Source organism: Pipistrellus hanaki (assembly GCF_964339955.1).
Source record: "Pipistrellus hanaki genome assembly, chromosome: 1".
NCBI lineage: Eukaryota > Metazoa > Chordata > Mammalia > Chiroptera > Vespertilionidae > Pipistrellus > Pipistrellus hanaki.
In genome coordinates, this window is record NC_140503.1 from 195,413,722 (window position 1) to 195,423,357 (window position 9,636).

Here is a 9,636-nt window from a genome sequence, read left to right on the forward strand (position 1 = left end):
TCTGGCATGTCTAGGCTATTATTGACTGACTCAGTCTTTGAAGTGACTCAGTGTTTAAATTTCATAACTTCTGTTTCACAATTATTAGAAAGATTTTATAATGAATCCTAGTTTGGGATTAATCTGCTTATATACATGGGACTTGATAATTTCCTTAAAGGGTAGCTTTGAATAGCTAAATGAGTCGCTCACCCTTAAAAAAAAATGAAAAGAAACAGAAAAAAAATGTAGGTTTTAGGAGACAGCAAAATAAAATAGTAATAGCAATAGTAATCATATTTACCCTAGCCATTATTAGGTTAGTTGTTAACTGAACCAATGAAAACCAAGCAACCTTGCTTGTATCACCAAGTATCTTATAGTTCTTTTCATATTGCAGTGTCACTTGATCCCTTTCAATACCACCTCTTTCACCAACATTGAAACGCACTGCTTTTCATTTTACTGTTTATTTTATTTTCTCTTATAACGCTTTTTAAAGTAAATATATATCCTGCTCAATTTGGCCAATTCAGCCCATAGAACCAGAGAATTACACACAAGTTTGGATAGAACTTTACAATTTAATCCCATGATACAGTTGATGTCAGAATTCCATTCATACCAGTTAACTCACTCAAGGCTTTTTCTTAACCTCCAGGAACAGCAAACTCTGTTCCATCAAAACAGTACATTTCACCATAGAATACTGACTTAGAAAGTTCTGCCTACATAGAAATCAAATTGCTCTTCCTATATATTATACTAGAAGCCCAGTGCATGACTTTTGTGTGCTTGGAGGAGTTTCCTTAGGCCTGGCCTGCACCCTTTAGCCATCAGGGAGCCCTCAGGGGATGTCAGACTGAAGGTTTAGCATGGGGAGAGGGCCTAAGCCACAGTCAGACATCCTTAGTGCTGTCATGAAAGTGGGAGAGTCTCCCGCCACTGCTGCAGCACCCGCCAGCCTTCAGCCAGCTTGTGGCTGAGTGGCGCTCCCCCTGTGGGAGTGCACTGACCACCAGGGAGCAGGTCCTGTGTTGAGCATCGCCCCTTGGTGGTCAGTGGGTATCATAACAACTGGTCATTCTGCTGTTCAGTCAATTTGCATATTTCCCTTTTATTATATAGGATACTCTATTCATCTGCCTGGGCTGCCATAATAAAATATCACGAGCCATGCAGCTGCACCACACAGCCTAGGCACGGGTGCAGAAAGGCCAGAGGCAGTGCCTCCAAAAACTCACATGGTGCCCAGTAGGCCTTATGTAGTGCATGGTGTTCAGGTGCTACCTGGAGGTTGGCTGGGTGGCCTACGTCTCCTTTGGGCCTCATTCCAGGAAGCGGGTCACAATCATAGATGTTATTGATCAGAACAGGGCTTTGATTGATGTACCTTGCCAAGGAAGGAGACAGGCTTTACCTTTCAAATGCATGCAGCTCACTGACTTCCTCCTTAAGTTCCCACACAGTGTACGCCAGAAGTATGTCTGACAAGCCACAGAGAAGGCAGATATCAATACCAAATGGGCAGCCACAAGATGGCCCAACAAGATTGAAGGCAGAGAAAAGAAAGCCAAGATGACATATTTTGATTGTTACAAAGTAATGAAGGCAAAGGAAATGAGGAACTGAATAATCAAGGTTGAAGTTGGGAAGCTTCAAAAGGCAGCTCCCTGAAAGCTTTTCCCAAAAAACAGCACCTGCTGCTAAAGATGAGGCTGAAGCTGCAGCAGCTACTGCAAAGGTTCCAGCAAAAAAGGTGACCACTGCAGGCAGGAAGGCTCCAGCCCAGGAGGTTCCCGCCCAGAAACCTGCAGGCCAGAGGCAGCACCTCCAAAAGCGCAAAGGGGTCCAAAAGCCACAGCCCAGAAGCACCTGCTTCTCCCGAGGCACCTGGCAAGAAAGCATGAGAACATGAGGGGCTACTATAAACGTATAATAAAGGTTTATAAACGTATAATAAAGGTTCTTTTTTACACACACACACACACACACACACACTAAAAATATCACATACTGTGTGACTTAACCACACATTTCTTTCTTATATCTCTAGAGGCCAACAGCCCAAGACAAATGTTCTGGCAAAGTAGATCTTATTCTTAGGCCTCTTCTCCTGGTTTGTAGGTGGGTATCACCTCACTGTGGGCTCACCCCTATCTGTGTGTGCAAGAAGAGAGTTAGAGGCAGGCAGAGAGAAAGAGAGAGAGAGATGTATAGAGATAGAGATAGAGATAGAGATAGAGATAGAGATAGAGATAGAGATAGAGATAGAGATAGAGAGACACAGACATAGACATAGACATAGACATAGACATAGACATAGACATAGACATAGACATAGACAGACAGAGACAGAAAAGGACAAAGAGAGAAAGACAGAGAGACAGAGAGACAAAGAGGAAAAAAATATCTGGTGCTTCTTCTTATAAAGACCCTAATCCCACGGAATGAATCCTGATAACCCCATTTAATCTTAATTACTTCTTTACTCCAAGTATAGCCATACTGGGGATTAGGGTTTCAGCATATGGATTTTGGGAGGACACAAGCATTCAGTTTGCAACATACAGCAGTTGGACCCCTTGCAACTAAATGGAAAAGTGTATTTCATATACCCTACGGCCAAGGTTATTTGAAACGGCTTATCAGATATTCTTTGGCTTTCACATACATTAACTGTAATTCTTCCAAAGACAGCTCATTGGTACACTTCCTTCAGGATTAGTTATTGATTCACATGTTTCTTTCCCATTTGCAGAGCCCGGGAGTTTTGGACACAGCTTTCCTGACCCTCTCTCCCCATATCCAAGAATAAGTATAACAGAAAACAGGTTAGTGAATTTTCCCCAGAAAACGTTTCGCACCAAAACTAAAATTTTTCATGGAAAGTAATTTGAAATAAGGCTCCCCTTGCACTGTATAAAAGATTAAGGTGCCATGTCTTTGGAATATTGATGAGAAAAGGATGAAAATGTTCATTCCAAGAAGCTGTTTTCTTCCATCCCAAAGTTGGTAGCTGGCAGTCTGGCACCTTAGTTTACATCCCAGACATTAAACCTGGGCTATAAATATACCTAATGGGGTTTTCAATAGTTTTGTTTATCTCCCTGAGGACAGAGAAACCTGCTGCTTAGAAATGTCAGATCTTAAACCTTGTTTCTGTGAGTTGTTTTTATTTATGTTCCACCTTGTGTTTCTCTGATGCACATACAAAAGTCAACTTCAAAGAGCCATTCGTCATATCTGAAATCCTTAAGTACTTAAGCTGTAGTCTGAAGAACCACCTGGAAAAGTGTAGACAGGCACTACATCCAGCACATTAAACCCAGACTATGAATATCCAACACTTTTTATATCACAATTTTGTTTTCCAGAAAACCAAGCGTACCTGACATTATATAATATCATAAATATAATGTGGTATTATATTATGTAACACTGCAAAATGTTACGTTATTTATGTTACTGCAAAGTGATGTTGATGGTGCTTACCATTATATTATTTTTAATAACTTCAGAAAGTCTATGACCTAGTTAACAACGTTTTGTATGCAGAGATCCTAGGTAATGAATAAAGTTAGCATGGAATCTCAAACAATACCATGTATTTTCCTCAGATATTATCAAAGCCAGGGTTCACTCCCATTTGTATTCTTAGATTGCAATGGTCATTAATATCATTGAGTTAACCTCTTTGTGAGAGTTGCTTATCTTAGACATAGAATCAGAGAATATTAGAGTTGTAAGTACTTCAGAGTTATCTTCAAATATCTAACTTTGCGCAACTATCTTAGAAAATGAGGTCATGCCGAAATTGGTTTGGCTCAGTGGATAGAGTGTTGGTCTGCGGACTGAGGGGTCCCAGGTTTGATTCCGGTCAAGGGCATGTACGTTGGTTGCGGGCACATCCCCGGTAGGGGGTGTACAGGAGGCAGCTGGCCGATGATTCTCTCTCACTGATGTTTTTAGCTATCTATCCCTTTCCCTTCCTTTCTGTGAAAAATCAATAAAATATATTTAAAAAAAAAAGAAAGAAAAGAAAAGAAAATGAGGTCATGAGCTATTGAGTAGCAAAGCCCAAGAATGAACCTGGGATTTCTGTTGTTAAACATAGTAGCCTGCCCTGAGCCCTGGCCTCTGATTTCTAATCCCCATTATACTAGTTTATTTTCTTTTAGTTTTTTTTCCCCATAATAACTTATTGATTTTTAACATATGATAAAACTATTTATGTATTGCTTATTATTATACACTTATACAGTGTAACTTCAATAAGGTAGGACTTTTTATAGGTCTTATTTACTGATATATTTCAACTTCCCAGGAAATGATCAATAGGTTATAATTTAATGAGTGAGTCAGTAAATAGTGCCTAAAATATCCAAACTTGGAGGTACCATTTTATTTATTTGGTATTTACATAGTCCAAATACTGTCCTACATACTGGATTTAAGATAATAAAGAAAACCAACATGGCCTCTTCAATTATGGTATTTATAATATATTGAGAAGCCTGAATATTACCCAAGAAACATAACAATTAATAAGCAATTTGAACTGATAATTAGTGAAATGAGGACAAAACAATAGGGACAAACTTCAGAGTGTAATCAGGGAGGGTTGAGAAAGAATGATGAGGACATAGCAAAGCAAAAAAAAAAATATGATGTCAGGTGATGGGGATTTAGTTATGTTTAATTGTATAATTTTGCATTTAGTTCTCAACATGTATTATGTTTACAACTAGAGGCCCAGTGCACAAAATTTGTGCATGGAATGGGGGTTCCCTCAGCTCAGCCTGCACCTTCTCCAATTAGGGACATCCCTCTTGCAATCTGGGACCACTGTCTCCTAACTGCTCACCTGCCTGCCAGCCTGATCACCCCTAACTGCCCTCCCTTGCCAGCCTGGTTGCCCCCAACTGCCCTCCCCTGCAGGCCTAATTTCACCCCAACTGCTCTCCTCTACTGGCCAATTTAGTTTGGATTCGTTGGTTTCTATGCCACTGTCAAAAACTCCCCTTCCTAAGCAGCCATTTTTTCTTCACAGCACCCACATTTGGCTCTGATTGGTCAGGTCCTATGCCAGTCAGCATCAAAAGCTCCACCTCCTAGACAGCCATTGGTTCGTTCTTCACAGCACCCACATTTGTTTCTGATTGATCAGTTCCTATGCCAGTCAGCATCTCTGGGCCTATCTATGGGCCTGATCAGAGAGGAAGAACTGAAAAGCAACCCCCACCACCCCCCCAAAAAAAAAAAGGAAAAAAAAGAAAAAAGAAAAGAAAAGACTGGCTGCTGATGAAGCACAGAAAGGAAGAGAGAGAGAAAGACAGCTGCAAGTTCTGATCAACAGCTGCCACTGAGGCTACGGATCAGACCCTGCCTCTCTCTCTGGGTCTCAGACCCTGGGCAGTCCTGGGTCACCAGACTGCAGAAGGCTTTTGGTCCTGGGTCACCACAGCAACCCAGTGCTGACTGAAGGACTTCCAGGTTGGTCAGCCTTCAGTGATGATCAGTCATTATAACCCTGGCCTTTTATATATTAGGATATGTGAAGTATGCTATTAAGCAAGTGATGTAACAAATAGAATTGAAATGGTACCAGATGACTGCAAAAGGTGGTTCTCTCTTTTTTATTTCCTGTCACATCATGGAGACCTTCCTCTTGTACATGGCTTACCTAGAAACTGACTAAGAGATTTAGATATCTAACTCCCATCAGTTACTTAACATTTTAAGTAGCATCACGATATGATTTTCATTTTTAATTCCCTGTTATCTCATTTACTTCATTCACATTTAAAAGCACTCCTCTTTTGATGAACATAGTACTTTACTGTATACAACTAGCACCCAAGGCAAAGCCATGAGAATACTTAAGATAATGTTTCTTTTAATGTACTCATGGGTATATTTTCTATTTAATTAAGGAGTGAGAGTAGTTATTAATTTCACCTCTTAAAGAACATCTACAATTAAAATAAGAATTCTATGTTTATATTAACAACCTTACATATTTAAAGTCCATTTATTTGCTCTGAATATTTGAAGAGAATATGATACAAACTATATTGTTTTTGTGTACATGAAGAAACACAGACTCAAAGATTAATTTGCTTTTCCAAAGTCATACAGCTCAAATTAAACTCACATTTCTCAACCTCAAAACAGAATTTTTTAAATTGAACTTCATGTCAAAGGGCAATTTTAAGGTGAATAGGAGGTGAAAAAATTTAGTAATGATAACTATCTTTGTTTCAGTAGAATTATAACACACACACACACACACACACACACACACACAATGTGTATTAAGAAAAGCTTGAGAATACAAACAAAATGGAAAAAGAATAAGATTTGTTCTTAATTACATATTGGTGCATCTGTAAGTTAGAATGAGTGTTCCATATAAAAAACACACAAAAAAGCCAAAAAGAAAAAAAAGATAAAAAGAAAAACAAGGATAGAAAAATAATAGTTTAATCTTTTTTTACTATCTCTTTCTATATTTGATTTCACTCTGATGGAAGTTGCTAAAGTTGAGATATTTCTTTGCCAATTTCATAAAGTTATCAAATTTGAGATATTCCTTTTAAATAAAAACTTGAAAATGAAATATAACATTTGTAATATAAATTATGTATGAATATGTAAATGAAGCAAGAATATTATCAGAATTTTAAAAATATAATCATATTAAAACAGATTTAAAAAATCTAAAATAAAATTTAACAATTGTTAAGATATATCGAGTAAAATATAAGTAATAAGTTAGAAATAATTTTTTCATATACACTGGTTTCATATCAACCAGGTGTAAGATGTACCTGGCTGATTTTGGCCAAATGTGCTATCATCTCTGTGTCTCAGTTTATGCAAATGTAAATATTAATCTAAATTATCCCATATATTTTCAAATTCTAAAATCATATGGCTGTATTAAATAACTTTTAGATAACGTATTTTTCCTCTACCACACAAATCTCCAAAGAATACCAATCACTTCAGACTCACACTTAATTTATTTGCTTTATTATTTTTCCTGTACAAATTATCTGGTTATTTTGAAGGGCATAGAAAATTTGGTCAAATACTGTCCTAGTTTCTGTCTCTCATAAATTTTTATATAAGCTTAAAATCTTCACCAACTTGGGTTAACATTTTTAAGGAATCAGCCATCGTTGAGTAAGACATAAGAAGAATTAATTACACAGCTAAAATATTTGGATAGAAAATGAATATATATAAATGCACTTGAAAAATCTCTGGTTAGCATTTTGGAAACTAAAAAGAGGTTTTTAACAAAGCAAACTGAAGTTTGTTTCCACCATTCTGACTGATTTAAAAATTACTTACAAGAGAGAGAAAGAGAAAAATGCCAAATCAAATTTTTAGAGATTGGTTTAAAAAGACAACAATGAAAATAGGAGCAAAAATAACATTATTTCCTATCAGATATCATATTGTATTATCATTCCTTTGGGAATGTGTAGAATTAAATAGATGGGCTAAGAAATACAACAATAACTATTCTAAAGGGAAAAAAAACTCAGTCTCATAACCCAATATTCTCTGGAGAAAAAAGAGAGATATGGTTAATTACTAATATTAAAAATAAAATGGAGCCATCACTACAAATCCCATAAATATTAAAAAATGATAAAGAAATACTATGAACAACTTTATGGTCACAAATCTGATAATCTAGATAAAATGGATCTGTTCTTAGAAAGACACAATTTGCCATAACTCACACAGGAAAAAGTTGACAATTTGTTTAGGCCTTTACCTATTAAAGAAATATTGTCAATAATTAAATTTATAAAACAGAAAACACCAGGCCCAAATGGGTTCACTGCTAAATTCATCAAACATTTAAGGAATAAATTATACCAATTCTCTATAATCTTTTTCAGCGGTTATAAGTAGAGATATTACTTATTAACTCATTCTATGAGGCCACTTTAGAATTGACCAATATATCTCATGAACATTATGCAAAATACCTCACTAAAATATTAGCAAATGGAACCCAACAATGTATAAAAATTATATACCACAATCAAGTGTAATTTACACCTTTTGTGTAAGATTGGTTCAACATTTGAAAAATCAGTTCATGAATCTATCATATGAGTAGGCTAAAATAGAAAAATTCACATGAACATATCAATAGATACATGAAAAGCATTTGAAAAATACAATATATATCTATGATAAAATTATCAGAAAATTAGGACTGGAGGCAAAATTTCTCAAATAAACAAGGTCTTCTCTATAAAGTAGATCTATACAATACCATGACTGATATCATATTTGATGAAAAACTTGATATATTGATCTACTTGATTATTAAATAATCTTTCCTATTATACAAAATCCAGTGAACTATTAAAATGGTAGAAATAACAGCACTTTCAAGGCCACTGTACAATTATTTTTGTTTCTCTAGGCATGGCCTGGATGTCAAATTCTACCATAACTGCATTTTCATATCAAACCTATTTTGATTTTGCGTATAACACTAGTACCCTGAATGCACTCTCATCTCTTAAATGTCAATCAGAGGTTAGGAAATGATTCATTCAGTTCTACAAGAGGCAATATTATACCTGAGAACTTCATCTTACATTTTTGAACCCCAAGATCACCAACAATGCCCAACATCTCTTTCAAAGCATCAAGTATTAAAATAAAAGAGGAAATTATAAAAATCATTAAATCTATTCCCTAATCATATCTTCAGAGTTGTGATAGACTTGCTTCTGAAATGTCCCTTTAATATTTAAGTTATTTCATAAAATTTCTCTTTACTATAATTTTCATTAATTACTCTGTAAATGTAGTTGCTAATATCTCCACTAAAATAAACAATTAATTTTCATGTTTTCAGTAAAGAATTAACTTGAATGCTCTAAATATTGAAAAAAATCTAATTAAGTATTTGTGATTGATTTAAAGCACTATTGAAAGTTTTCAATTACTTCATTATAAGCACATTTAAAGTGTTTTACTGTTTACTTTGAATAGAACATTTGTATGTGTACTTAATTTTTTTATTTTATTTTTAAATTACAGTTTACATTCAATATTACTTTGTCTTAGTTTCAGATGTACAGCATAGTGGTTAGACAATCAATATTTTACAAAGTGTTCCCCTATTAAAAGTTGTATACAATATAGTTATACTTAATAAAGCTTTCATTCCATTTTTTTGCAACAGAAAATATGAACTGATTTTAAACTCAATATTATGATAAATGAGTGAGTCTTAACTAGCCATTTTATATATTACTAGAGGCCCTGTGCATGAAATTCATACCTGGAGGGTGGGGTTCCCCTCAGCCCATTCTGCACCCTCTCCAATCCACCCCCCTTGGGGGATGTCTGACTGCCTGTTTAGGCCCGATCCTGGTAATTGGGATTAAACCAGGAGTCGGACATCCCTTTCACAATCCTGAACAGCTGGCTCCTAATCACTCATCTGCCTGCCAGCCTTATTGCCAATCACTCCCCATCTCTGCCAGCCTGGTTACCCCCAACTGCCCCTCTGCCAGCCTGGTCACCCCTGACCCCCCTGCTGGCCAGATCACCCTCAATTGCCCCCCTTCCAGCCTAGTTGCCCCTCACTGCCCCCTCCCTGTCAGCCTA

At 36.3% G+C, this 9,636-nt stretch overlaps 1 pseudogene across 1 annotated transcript; it reads left to right on the top strand.

Moving 5' to 3' along the window:
* The first annotated feature begins 1,251 nt into the window (after positions 1–1,251).
* On the top strand, positions 1,252–1,917 carry LOC311610099 (large ribosomal subunit protein eL14-like; annotated as a pseudogene). The gene has a single exon. The product of its transcript is annotated as a large ribosomal subunit protein eL14-like (transcript).
* The last annotated feature ends 7,719 nt before the right edge of the window (positions 1,918–9,636 follow it).